We start from the raw sequence: 12960 nt of genomic DNA, 5'->3' as shown, positions 1-12960 counted from the left end.
GGTTTTAGTTTGGATTTTATTAAGAATGGTATTGAATACTTTTTAACATGCTTATCAGTCATTTTGATCTCTTCTTAGAAGTGCTTCTTCAAGTCTTTTGCACAATTTAGGATCAGGTTTCTTGTTTTTGTTTTTGTTTTCCTCAGTGATTTGTGATAGTTCTTTTATACTTTAGACACAAGTCCAAAGGCAGATGTAGACTGTGAATATTATCATCTTCTAGTCTGTATCTTACCTTTTAACTCTCTTAATGTTAACTTTTGATGAGCAGGAATTCTTTTCTTTTAAATTTAAAAAAAAAGATTTTATTTATTTATTTGAGAGAGAGAGACAGAGACAGAGACAGAGAGAGCACAAATGGGGAGGGGCAGAAGGAGAGAGACAAGCAAACTCCCTGCTCAGTGGGGAGCCCAACTTGGGGTGCCAACTGGGACCTCAAGACCTGACCTGAGCCTAAGTCAGACACTAAGCTGATTGAGCCACCCAGGCACCCTGAACAGAAATTCTTTATAAATCGGATTTCAATGAAATTAGTTTTTCTTATATAATTAGTGATTGTTGTGTCCTGCTTAGAAAGAAAAAAAAAAACAGCAACCAATAACAACAACTTTTACATGTTCCATTTCTTGTTTTCTTACCCATTTTTCTTCTATGCTAGTGTTTTTTGAGTAACTTTATGATCTTAATAACTTAATAACTTAGGGTCCTCTCTAAGTGTGGACACACACACATAGAGAAAGAGAGAGAGAGAGAGAGAGACAGGCAGAGGGAGAAGCAGGCTCCATGCAGGGAGCCGGATGTGGGACTTGATCCTGGGTCTCCAGGATCAGGCCCTGAGCTGAAGGCGGCGCTAAACAACTGAGCCACCCAGGCTGCCCAATACTGTCCAATAAATGTTATAGTACCCACCCTCCAAGGATGATATATATGGTAACTGTAAGCTGTTGCCTTGTTTATACTGTTGTACTGTGACACTTCTTGGCCTTATTACTTTTATGCTTGGTGGCCTTTGACACCTGTATGTCCAGGTATTATATTTAAGTCCCAGGCAGGTAAGGTGTTTACCAAACATAATTGCAATCATCAGGTTTCCTTGTGTATAAATTTTTTAAATTTATATCATAGACCAAAGAACATATTAGTTAATAATACTACTTATTTCTGAATAATATTTAAAAGCATTGCTCATCTCATTTTAACATATTGACCCAGTGAAGTAAAACAAAGTAAGTGATACTCTTTTTAAACATGTGTATTATCATCCAGCTACTTTGGCCAAATATATTAAAGTTCTCAGCCAAGTTCTTTCTCAACTCATCTCTTAATTTGTTAGGTAGATACATGTGTTAGAACAATAGTTCTCAGTCCTGGTTATTTATTAGCATCATCTAAGACACTTGTAAAAAATAAAGAGGGTCAGCAACCAACCCAGGGGATCCTCTAAATTACTTGGGCTCGGGTAGTATCATCAGTGGTTGTAAAGGCCCCCAAAAGGATTCTAACAGGCAACTTGAACTGTGGTTCTCCTAAGTATTTGCTTACTGCAGTGTTACTCAGACTTCAACTATTTGCTTAGGGCAGTGTGACTCAGAATTGCTCAACGGAAGGGCTTAATGCATAGATTGCTGGGCTTCACCCACAATTTCTGATTCAGTAAATCTGGATGGGCCCAAGAATTTGCATTTTTAGAAAGCCCTAGATCATGCTGATGCTGCTTAATGGGGACTATAGCTCAAGATATCTATTGCCTTTCCTGCCACGTGGCTAACCTGTTGGCCATCCTCATCCTTTGCCATTTCAGATATGCTACTTTTAGTCCTGGCATTCAAATTCTGTTTTTGTCTTTCACTGTACTAAAATGTATTTATTTTCTCACTTTGTCAGAGAGAGCTTTAGGATTGACTATATATTACTTGACCTCTTTTCAAAAAAGTATCCTCTTCAGTGTAAGCTGTGAAATGACTTTTACTACTAGATATGTGAAGTCAAGGGTGAATATATGTCTAAAGAGAGGGATTTGAAAATGAAACCTAGATGCAAATGTAGATCACCTTAGTGCTATTCATTCAGCCAGAAAATCAGGTTACAAAATTATAACACACATCTTCAGTACAAAACAAAAACAAAAACAACAACAACAAAAACCTCTGCAGGAATAGAAAATAATGTGGTCTGCAAATACTATACAGCAGTAGTATCAAGAATGTTTGGGGTTCTTAATGATTTGATGGCTTTTTTAATCTATATGTTCTAGTTATTTTTTCCTCTAACAAACTTTATTCATAAAAATTAAGACAATTGGGCAGCCCCGTTGGCACAGCAGTTTAGTGCCGCCTGCGGCCCGGGGCGTGATCACGGATACTCGGGATCGAGTCCCGCATCGGGCTCCCTGCATGGTGCCTGCTTCTCCCTCTGCCTGTGTCTCTGTGAATAAATAAATAAAATCTTTTAAAAAATTGTTTTAAAAAAATTAAAACAACTGAAATGTTTAATAAAACAAAAAGCATTCATTCAGCAGAGATTTCATGAAACTACCTTTACCCACAACCATGCAGATAACAGTAGTCTCAGAAGGAGAATAAGACATTTTACAAACACAGGAGCTTACAGTCCTATTGAGCAGACAGGAACTCTAGTTTATATTTTCATAACATTTAGCAAGACATTGAGTCTCCTTGTAGTAGTAAGAAAAATATATAAAGACATTAATGATCATTGACTGTGGAAGACAATTTCTTAAGATGTTGGTGCCTTTGATTTTTTTTTTTTTTTTTTCCTAAAGAAAACTTGAAAGGATTTGGCCTGGTAAAAGCTGCTTTTAACTTGAATCTACACCTTTTATTTTTGAAGTCTTAAAGAGTTTTATTCATTTATATTAGATTCAGCTGGATAAGTATCAGGGTTTTTTTTTTTTTTTTTTTTTTCATTTTGGGTGATGGGCGCACTAAGAATGAAATGATACTTTATTCACTGAAAGCATAGAAATCTCTTTTTAAAATAAATGAATTATGGCTCCATTAATAACCATTAATGTTCAGATATCCAAAAGGTAACAAGAACATATTTAAAGATTTCATTTATTTATTCATGAGAGACACAGAGAGAAGGCAGAGACACAGACAGAGGGAGAAGCAGGCTCCCTGCAGGGACCCCAATGCAGAACTCAATCCCAGAACTCCGGGATCACACCCTGAGCCAAAGGAAGACGCCTAGCTGCTGAGCCACCCAGGGATCTCAAGAACATATTTATAAATGAAATCTACTCCGCTGTCGACATACAATCCTTGTCTTCCTCTTCTGCCTCCTTTTTCATCATCATCATCATCATCATCATCATCATCATCATCATTATCATCATCATATCATCCTCATCAATAATCCCATTATCAGGGGATCCCTGGGTGGCTCAGCGGTTTAGCGCCTGCCTCTGGCCCAGGGCGCGATCCTGGAGACCCGGGATCGAGTCCCACGTCGGGCTCCTGGTGCATGGAGCCTGCTTCTCTCTCTGCCCCTCTCTATCATAAATAAATCTTTAAAAAAAAAAAATAATCCCATTATCATTGTCACAGTATATAGTATATATGGCTATTAGATTCTAAAGTCAGCCTATAAATGGAAAGCAAGTTCAGTCAAAACTAACCTTCACAGTCTCCTAGGAGGCTCTGTTTGGGAGATCTACATTTCTCAATAGGCTCAGCAGAGCCAAGTTTTTCCTCTCATGGAGGGGAGGTTGTGTCTTCATTTGAACACCAGATAAAATGATTGACTTATATTCATAGTCATGTTGTATAAAAAAATAAAAACAAAAAACTAAAACTAAAATAAAAAGTGTCGTTAAATATTCTTGGATTATTCTTAATGAATTATGAGATGTTCACAGTATGAAAGGAGCTTGGGAACTAAGTATCACTGAAACAGTTAATCCAGATCCCCTAGCCCATGGTAATTGAGCAGCAGACTCTAACTGACGCTAATAGGCAAAAAGGCAATACCATAGTTGAATTACTTATTTCTCCTCCTCCACTCCTCTTCTCTGTTCCAAATACTTATTACTATGTAATAATTACTATGTAATAATCACCTCAGAATTTTGGAGTTTAAAGTAATTTAGCATTATATCTCACAGTTCTGTGGGTTGACTGGGCTCCACAGGTTGACTGGGCTCCACAGGGGCTTCACTTCCGGTCTGTCATGCACTTACAGTTAAGCTGGCTTTTGGGGCTGACGTCATCTGAAGGCTGAACTGAACCGGATATAGGAGATGGTATTCTCATTCACATGTCTGGGATGGCTGGAACAAGTTTCTCCACGTAACTTCTTCAAATGTTGAGACTTGTTGAGACTTCCTTATAGAATGCCAGTTTCTGGGTAATAGGACTTCTTGCATGGCATCTAGATTTGCCTACTATGAACATTTTAAGGATCAGGACACAAAGGGCCAGGCTAATTAAGGGGAGTAGGGGAAAATATCATAGTGTCCCATCTACTGAGCTTTATTGGTCAAAGCAGTCACAGGGCCCACTTAGATTCAAAAAGATGCAGAAAGAGGCCTCTCTTCTTGATTGGGGTCACAATACAGAAGAACATGTGGGCTGGGGGATCTTAATGCAGCCTCTTTGGAAAATACAGTCTGCCACACTCTTCCTTCCTTGTTCCACCTCCCTTTCTCCTGACTTCTCCCTTTTCTCTCTTCCCTAAACATACGGTTGAATCTGGGTAAAGCAAATGTATAGGTGATTTAGCATAACTATAACATTTTCTATTATGTTTAGTGCTTTAGATGTGTTAGATGTGTTTTAATTACTAAATAAATCTTTATTTGCATATTAAAAGTCTAATGCCCAGAAATAAAATGGAACTATTTTGTTTAGTGGCTCTATATGCCCTACAAGGAATTTGAGGTGACTTAGTAATTGCAATTTCAAAATAATCAAGAATATTAAAATATTCCCTGGTATTCCATTTCAATTCCAGGGTATAGAGCAGAATAATTTGGACTCATTTAGGAGGAGTGCTTACAATTCCCATCTTACCTTCTGTACACAGAATTCTAGAGGCATGGATGCTTTATCAGTTTGAATGGATTCATCTTGACACAACTGATTAGGGAAGACATTACTACTCATTGCCTTTCAGGTGTGCCTCATCAAATGATGTATCATCTAGAACTTCAAACAGCCAGAAACTTGCTGCTATTTTTTCATTCATTGAGATGAGTTGATATGGAAGCTACTGGAGTAATTAAGCAATGTTTTATACACTATTTGCAGTGGTTGAAGTAGTTACATATTATATATTATTATATATTCTATAATTAAATATTACATATTTTATAATATATAGTATTAATTTCAATAATTAATTATGCAACAATGCTAACTATGAATTACTTATATAATAGTATGTTATATATTAAGGAATATATACTTCTTTGTTATTCACCCCCATATGAACTATGTTATTTCTATCCCTATTATACAGTTGAAGAAATGAGGTACAGAAATCCATCCTAGATCACACACAGTTAATTAATGCTCATATTTTTTTTCTAAAGTTATATTATGTCATATTGACACACAAAATAAATATCCTTGGCATTAGCCAAAGTGCTTAAGAGGTCAGTATTTACTTTTTATGAAGTGGCAGAGAAAAGTCTTTGCTTTGCTGTCTTTCTGTTTAGACAATGGTAACTTGATTATGGAAATTCTGCTGGAAGAGAAATCAAGGAAAGTTTTCAGAGAGACATTATTTGGGGACAGTGTGAATTAATTCTGAGTCAATGGAATTATTTAATGCCACTGTTTATTTTCCTAGGATTTAGACTGCTCTTGTAGCTTTTGCTGCAAAAGAATATGCTTGTCTTCCTTACTTAAGAAATAAATAAAAAGCTGTAACTCTGAAAAGCCATGAAACTAGCACAGAAATTGTGAAAATTTGTTATCTTCGCCAACCATACAGTGGAGTAGTAAAGTCATTGTTCCATTTAAAAAGTATTTACCGCAGCTCTTCTGTATGGAAGACAATATCAAGTACTTTAGGAGAAACATATATGAAAAAGCACAATTCTGCCCTCAAGAAACTTAATTTTAGTAAAAATAGAAGATGGTTTTATGGTTAAAACAGAACAATGAAAGTGACAGTTACCTGTTTGAGGTAGGATGACATAGAATGAGATTTGTAAATGGGGAGAGTTCACTTCTAGCTACCAGAGAATTCTGGAAGCTTGCATGGGGGGATGGTATTGGCTTTGGAAGTTGGAAAAAAAAAAAAAAAAAACAGAGAAGAAATTGGATACCTAAAAAAAAATTTGGACATCATTATAGCAATAAGAAATGATAGACTGCACTAGGGCAACAGCCAGTGGGAAAGGGTTAGGAGGAAATTTAAGTAAGAAATATGTGGAAGAAAATTCCACAGGACTTAACAATTGATTGGATATAGTGCTTCAGAGAGTAGGGGATGGTAAATTTTTGGATTTGGGTCACCAGGAAGTCGTTGGTTCTGTCATGCATAAAGGGAAATGACAATGGATAAGAGAGTATATCACAACAGAAAATCTATGACCTACTCAGAAGCAGAGAATTTGGGAAGCATTTATTTATAAAGGAATTGCTTCTGAATATTTGAGTATGGGGGCTACAAGGAATAGTGCAGTAACTGGGCCTTAGAACTGATTTATGTGCTAAACCTGAATGGACAAGGGACAAAACAAACTAACAAAAAACCCAGTTACCTGAATCCTGAGAGAGAGTCCTGTAGAGACAGCTATATTGCAGTAAGTGACTTCTAGTTAAAGGGAATGCACAGCCCTAGGCAACTTTCTAGGAAAGGAACAAAGAGAATAATTACCTTGATCTCCCTCTTAATCCCTGCAATCTCTGTTGCTGAAGCCTGCTGGAGGCCCAGGGGCAAGGGAGTTCAATTGATATGGTCTGTGTCATCCACTTCCTGGGGCACAGAATAGGGTGGGCAAACAGATGGAGGTGTGGCAATGCTTTCAGATAGTGTGAACTGTGGAACTGAGCCTGGGTAGGTCTAGAAGAGCTATTAGCACAAAGGTGTATGCACACACAAGGATGCATGCACACACTCACATAGATACAATGACAGGCAAATCCAGATCTTGGAGAATGGGTTCATTTAGAGCATATGTCTTAACTTTGGCACTATTGACATTTTGGGCCAGATAATTATTTGTTTGAGGGGGATGTCCTATGAATTATAGGGTGTCTATTTAGCAGCATCCCTGGCCTCTTTGCACCAGATACTAGGAGCACCCGTTCCCCTAAATTTTTACAATGAAAAATGTCTCCAGACATCGCCAAATGTCATATAGCAGTAGGTGGGAGGAGGTCGGGGAGCAAAATCACCCTCAGGTAAGAACCACCAAGTTAGCGGAATTAGCAGTTTGAGAGAAGAAACGGATACTTAGGGAGAGTGTTCTGAAAACTTGACAGAAAATGATCAGAGTATTGCCAACCATGGAAATGCCATAGAAAATTCCACGTGGGGACTAGATTCTGTTGAGAGGCAGAAAGAATCTAATAGGCTGTGATGGGCAGGTGGTGCATGGGGACAGCCTGTGTGTCTCTAATTTGGCAGCAGAGAGGAGAGAGGGGAGAATGACATCTTCATCAGATGGCTTTAGGATCTCTTTGGAGATGGAGAGAACTGAACATCCTGCTTGGCCAAGAGGAGGACAGCAGTGAAAGAGGGTGCTCAGAGATATAGTGAGCACCAATACTGTCTTAAGGGCTTGAATGTGCTAGGATGTTTGACCCTCAGACCACTCCTGGAGGTCTGACCACATCTGCTGAGTCCCTTGTGCTGAGTGAGGCAACATTCACCGGCTCTAGGGATTTGGATATGGAGGCACTATTTTCAGTCCAACCCAACTGGTTTCTCAATTTTCATCTAAATGAATGGAAGGTGTCTTAACCTAGAGGTTAAGGACATAGTCTTTATTGCTTGGGTTCAAATGCTAGCATTACCACTTCCAGCTCTGTGTCCTCGAGGCAGTTATTTAACATCTCTGTACTTTTGCTTCCTCGTCTGAGAAATCAGGATACTAGTATTCTCATGCTAGTTTGGAGGATTAAGGAAATCAATGTAGGTATAGTGTGCGAAATATAATGCTGACCCTAGCTGAGTATTCAATAAGTATAATCAATTATTTTTATTCTCAATTATTTTATCCAAACACATTTTCATTAAAGTGTTTAATTAGAAGAGTGCTATCCATTTGATTAGTTATTAAGCTGTTTCTCTAAAAGCAGAGGCCATGTGCTCATTCTAGCTGATATTATAAGGAAATGGAAAAATCAGGTTTATATCAATATAGTTCCCCTGGGTAAATATAGATAATTACTTTCAAATTAGCCCAAGGTCAGAATTGGCATTATTTACAGATGTATAGTCTAGGAAGAAGCCTGCTGTATCTTTCTTTTAGAAAAAAAAAAAAAAAAAAAGTAATAATAGCCTTCCCTACCCAGCACAAAGCAAACAACAGAACTTTGGACAAATCTTCACCAGGCATAATACATCAGGTCAAGCTCTTTTTAACATGCCAAATGAAAAAAAAAAAATCACTATAGCACCCAATTTGTTTTTTTCATTTTATGCTATTTTCCTTTGGCTTCTATACTTCATGACCTTTATATATGTATGCTAGTGGGTAATATATAAGAGCAAGAGTTCTGAAATTTAAAAAGAGAAAGAGATGCCAATACAAATACACACATACAGACAATTAGTGTCTAGAATGACCTGAAGACCAAACAGGACAAACTGGAATAGTTGGTTACCCTAGGTGTGTCCTTGGGCCAGTCACATATTCTCTACACCTCAGCTTCCTCAACTGGAAACTGGATTGTGATACCCATATTGTAGGATGTTGTGAGAAGCAAAAGAGATAATGGATGTAAAGGTGCCTGACTATTCCTAGCACACTGTAAGTGACGATGTGTAAGAATGGAGATGATAATGGTAGTGGGATCATAGTGTGAATAAAAAGGAGGAAGAGTGGAAAACACTGGAATAGCCTAATCTAGGGAGAAAAAAAAAAAAGAAAATCATTAATTTTTCTATTTAAAGTATAGCTAAAGGCTAATTTTGTATCCTTTTAAATTTATTTTCTTTTTTTTTTAAATTTTACCATTTCATTTATTGGTGTTCAATTTGCCAACATAGAGAATAACACCCAGTGCTCATCCCGTCAAGTGGCCCCCTCAGTACCCATCACCTATTCACTCCCAGCCCCTGCCCTCCTCCCTTTCCACCACCCCTAGTTCGTTTCCCAGAGTTAGGAGACTTTATGTTCTGTCTCCCTTTCTGATATTTCCCACACATTTCTTCTCCCTTCCCTTATATTCCTTTTCACTATTATTTATATTACCCAAATGAATGAGAACATATAATGTTTGTCCTTCTCTGATTGACTAATTTCACTCAGCATAATACCCTCCAGTTCCATCCACGTTGAAGCAAATGGTGGGTATTTGTCGTTTCTAATGGCTGAGTAATATTCCATTGTATACATAAACCACATCTTCTTTATCCATTCATCTTTCGATGGACACCGAGGCTCCTTCCACAGTTTGGCTATTGTGGACATTGCTGCTAGAAACATCAGGGTGCAGGTGTCCCGGTGTTTCACTGCATCTGTATCTTTGGGGTAAATCCCCAGCAGTGCGATTGCTGGGTCGTAGGGCAGGTCTATTTTTAACTCTTTGAGGAACCTCCACAGTTTCCCAGAGTGGCTGCACCAGTTCACATTCCCACCAACAGTGTAAGAGGGTTCCCTTTTCTCCACATCCTCTCCAACATTTGTGGTTTCCTGCCTTGTTAATTTTCCCCATTCTCACTGGTGTGAGGTGGTATCTCATTGTGGTTTTGATTTGTATTTCCCTGATGGCAAGTGATGCAGAGCATTTATTTCCTCATGTGCTTGTTGGCCATGTCTATGTCTTCCTCTGTGAGATTTCTGTTCATGTCTTTTGCCCAATTCATGATTGGAAGGTTTGTTTCTTTGCTGTTGAGTTTAATAAGTTCTTTATAGATCTTGGAAACTAGCCCTTTATCTGATATGTCATTTGCAAATATCTTCTCCCATTCTGTAGGTTGTCTTTTAGTTTTGTTGACTGTATCCTTTGCTGTGCAAAAGCTTCTTATCTTGATGAAGTCCCAATAATTCATTTTTTGCTTTTGTTTCTTTTGCCTTCATGGATGTATCTTGAAAGAAGTTGCTGTGGCCAAGTTCAAAAAGGGTGTTGCCTGTGTTCTCCTCTAGGATTTTGATGGACTCTTGTCTCACATTTAGATCTTTCATCCATTTTGAGTTTATCTTTGTGTATGGTGCAAGGGAATGATCTAGTTTCATTCTTCTGCATGTGGATGTCCAATTTTCCCAGCATCATTTATTGAAGAGACTGTTTTTCTTCCAGTGGATAGTCTTTCCTCCTTTATCGAATATTAGTTGACCATAAAGTTCAGGGTCCACTTCTGGGTTCTCTGTTCTGTTCCATTGATCTATGTGTCTGTTTTTGTGCAAGTACCACACTGTCTTGAGGACCACAGCTTTGTAGTACAACCTGAAATCTGGCATTGTGATGCCCCCAGCTATGGTTTTCTTTTTTTAAAATTCCCCTGGCTATTTGGGGTCTTTTCTGATTCCACACAAATCTTAAAGTAATTTGTTCTAACTCTCTGAAGAAAGTCCATGGTATTTTGATAGGGATTGCATTAAACGTGTAAATTGCCCTGGGTAACATCGACATTTTCACAATATTAATTCTGCCAATCCATGAGCATGGAATATTTTTCCATCTCTTTGTGTCTTCCTCAATTTCTTTCAGAAGTGTTCTATAGTTTTTAGGGTATAGATCCTTTACCTCTTTGGTTAGGTTTATTCCTAGATATCTTATGCTTTTGGGTGCAATTGTAAATGGGATTGACTCCTTAATTTCTCTTTCTTCAGTCTCATTGTTAGTGTATAGAAATGCCACTGACTTCTGGGTATTGATTTTGTATCCTGCCACGCTACCAAATTGCTGTATGAGTTCTAGCAATCTTGGGGTGGAGACTTTTGGGTTTTCTATGTAGAGTATCATGTCATTGGTGAAGAGGGAGAGTTTGACTTCTTCTTTGCCGATTTGAATGCCTTTAATGTCTTTTTGTTGTCTGATTGCTGAGGCTAGGACTTCCAGTACTATGTTGAATAGCAGTGGTGAGAGTGGACATCCCTGTCTTATTCCTGATCTTAGGGGAAAGGCTCCCAGTGCTTCCCCATTGAGAATGATATTTGCTGTGGGCTTTTCATAGATGGCTTTTAAGATGTTGAGGAATGTTCCCTCTATCCCTACACTCTGAAGAGTTTTGATCAGGAATGGATGCTGTATTTTGTCAAATGCTTTCTCTGCATCTAATGAGAGGATCATATGGTTCTTGGTTTTTCTCTTGCTGATATGATGAATCTACATTGATTGTTTTACGAGTGTTGAACCAGCCTTTTGTCCCGGGAATAAGTCCTACTTGGTCATGGTGAATAATTTTCTTAATGTGCTGTTGGATCCTATTGGCTAGTATCTTGTTGAGAATTTTTGCATCCATGTTCATCAGGGATATTGGTCTATAATTCTCCTTTTTGGTGGGGTCTTTGTCTGGTTTTGGAATTACGGTGATGCTGGCCTCATAGAACGAATTTGGAAGTACTCCATCTCTTTCTATCTTTCCAAACAGCTTTAGTAGAATAGGTATGGTTTCTTCTTTAAACATTTGATAGAATTCCCCTGGGAAGCCATCTGGCCCTGGACTTTTGTGTCTTGGGAGGTTTTTGATGACTGCTTCAATTTCCTCCCTGGTTATTGGCCTGTTCAGGTTTTCTATTTCTTCCTGTTCCAGTTTTGGTAGTTTGTGGCTTTCCAGGAATGCGTCCATTTCTTCCAGATTGCCTAATTTATTGGCATATAGCTGTTCATAATATGTTTTTAAAATCGTTTGTATTTCCTTGGTGTTGGTAGTGATCTCTCCTTTCTCATTCATGATTTTATTAATTTGAGTCTTCTCTCTCTTCTTTTTAATAAGGCTGGCTAATGGTTTATCTATCTTATTAATTCTTTCAAAGAACCAATTCCTGGTTCTGTTGATCTGTTCCACAGTTCTTCTGGTCTCGATTTCGTTGAGTTCTGCTCGAATCTTTATGAACTCTCTTCTTCTGCTGGGTATAGGATCTATTTGCGATTTTTTCTCTAGCTCTTTTATGTGTAAGGTTAGCTTTTGCATTTGAGTTCTTTCCAGTTTTTGAATGGATGCTGTATTGCGATGTTATTTCCCCCTTAGGACTGCTTTTGCTGTGTCCCAAAGATTTTGAATGGTTGTATCATCATTCTCATTAGTTTCCATGAATCTTTTTCATTCTTCCTTAATTTCCTGGTTGACCCTTTCATCTTTTAGCAGGATGGTCCTTAACCTCCCCGTGTTTGAGGTCCTTCCAAACTTCTTGTTGTGATTTAGTTCTAATTTCAAGGCATTATGGTCTGAGAATATGCAGGGGACGATCCCAATCTTTTGGTATCGGTTCAGACCCGATTTGTGACCCAGTATGTGGTTGCTCTGGAGAAAGTTCCATGTGCACTTGAGAAGAATGGGTATTCAGTTGTTTGGATGTAAAGTTCTGTAGATATCTGTGAAATCCATCTGGTCCAGTGTATCATTTAAAGGTCTCGTTTCTTTGGAGATGTTGTGCTTAGAAGACCTATCGAGTGTAGAAAGCGCTAGATTGAAGTCACCAAGTATAAGTGTATTATTATCTAAGTATATCTTAACTTTGGTTATTAATTGATTGATATATTTGGCAGCTCCCACATTCGGCGCATATATATTGAGGATTGTTAAGTCCTCTTGTTGGATAGATCCTTTAAGTATGATATAGTGTCCCTCTTCATCTCTCACTACAGTCTTCAG

At 38.1% G+C, this 12960-nt stretch overlaps 1 protein-coding gene and 1 long non-coding RNA gene across 9 annotated transcripts in view; both read left to right on the top strand.

The window, feature by feature from the left end:
* Nucleotides 1–12960, top strand: part of MACROD2 (mono-ADP ribosylhydrolase 2) — a 1919734-nt gene that overhangs the window by 907257 nt on the left and 999517 nt on the right. The gene's annotated exons all lie outside the window — the stretch shown is intronic.
* Nucleotides 4138–12960, top strand: part of LOC144297915 (uncharacterized) — a 59326-nt gene continuing 50503 nt past the window's right edge. For all 5 annotated transcript variants that reach the window (XR_013364848.1, XR_013364846.1, XR_013364844.1 and 2 more), the window contains exon 1: nucleotides 4138–4368. This is a non-coding gene — a long non-coding RNA (uncharacterized LOC144297915). The remainder of the gene's footprint in view (nucleotides 4369–12960) is intronic.

The sequence above is a fragment of the Canis aureus genome, chromosome 26, assembly GCF_053574225.1.
Source record: "Canis aureus isolate CA01 chromosome 26, VMU_Caureus_v.1.0, whole genome shotgun sequence".
Lineage (NCBI taxonomy): Eukaryota > Metazoa > Chordata > Mammalia > Carnivora > Canidae > Canis > Canis aureus.
Note: the sequence above shows the minus strand (reverse complement) of the source record. Positions and strands in the feature narration are given on the sequence as shown.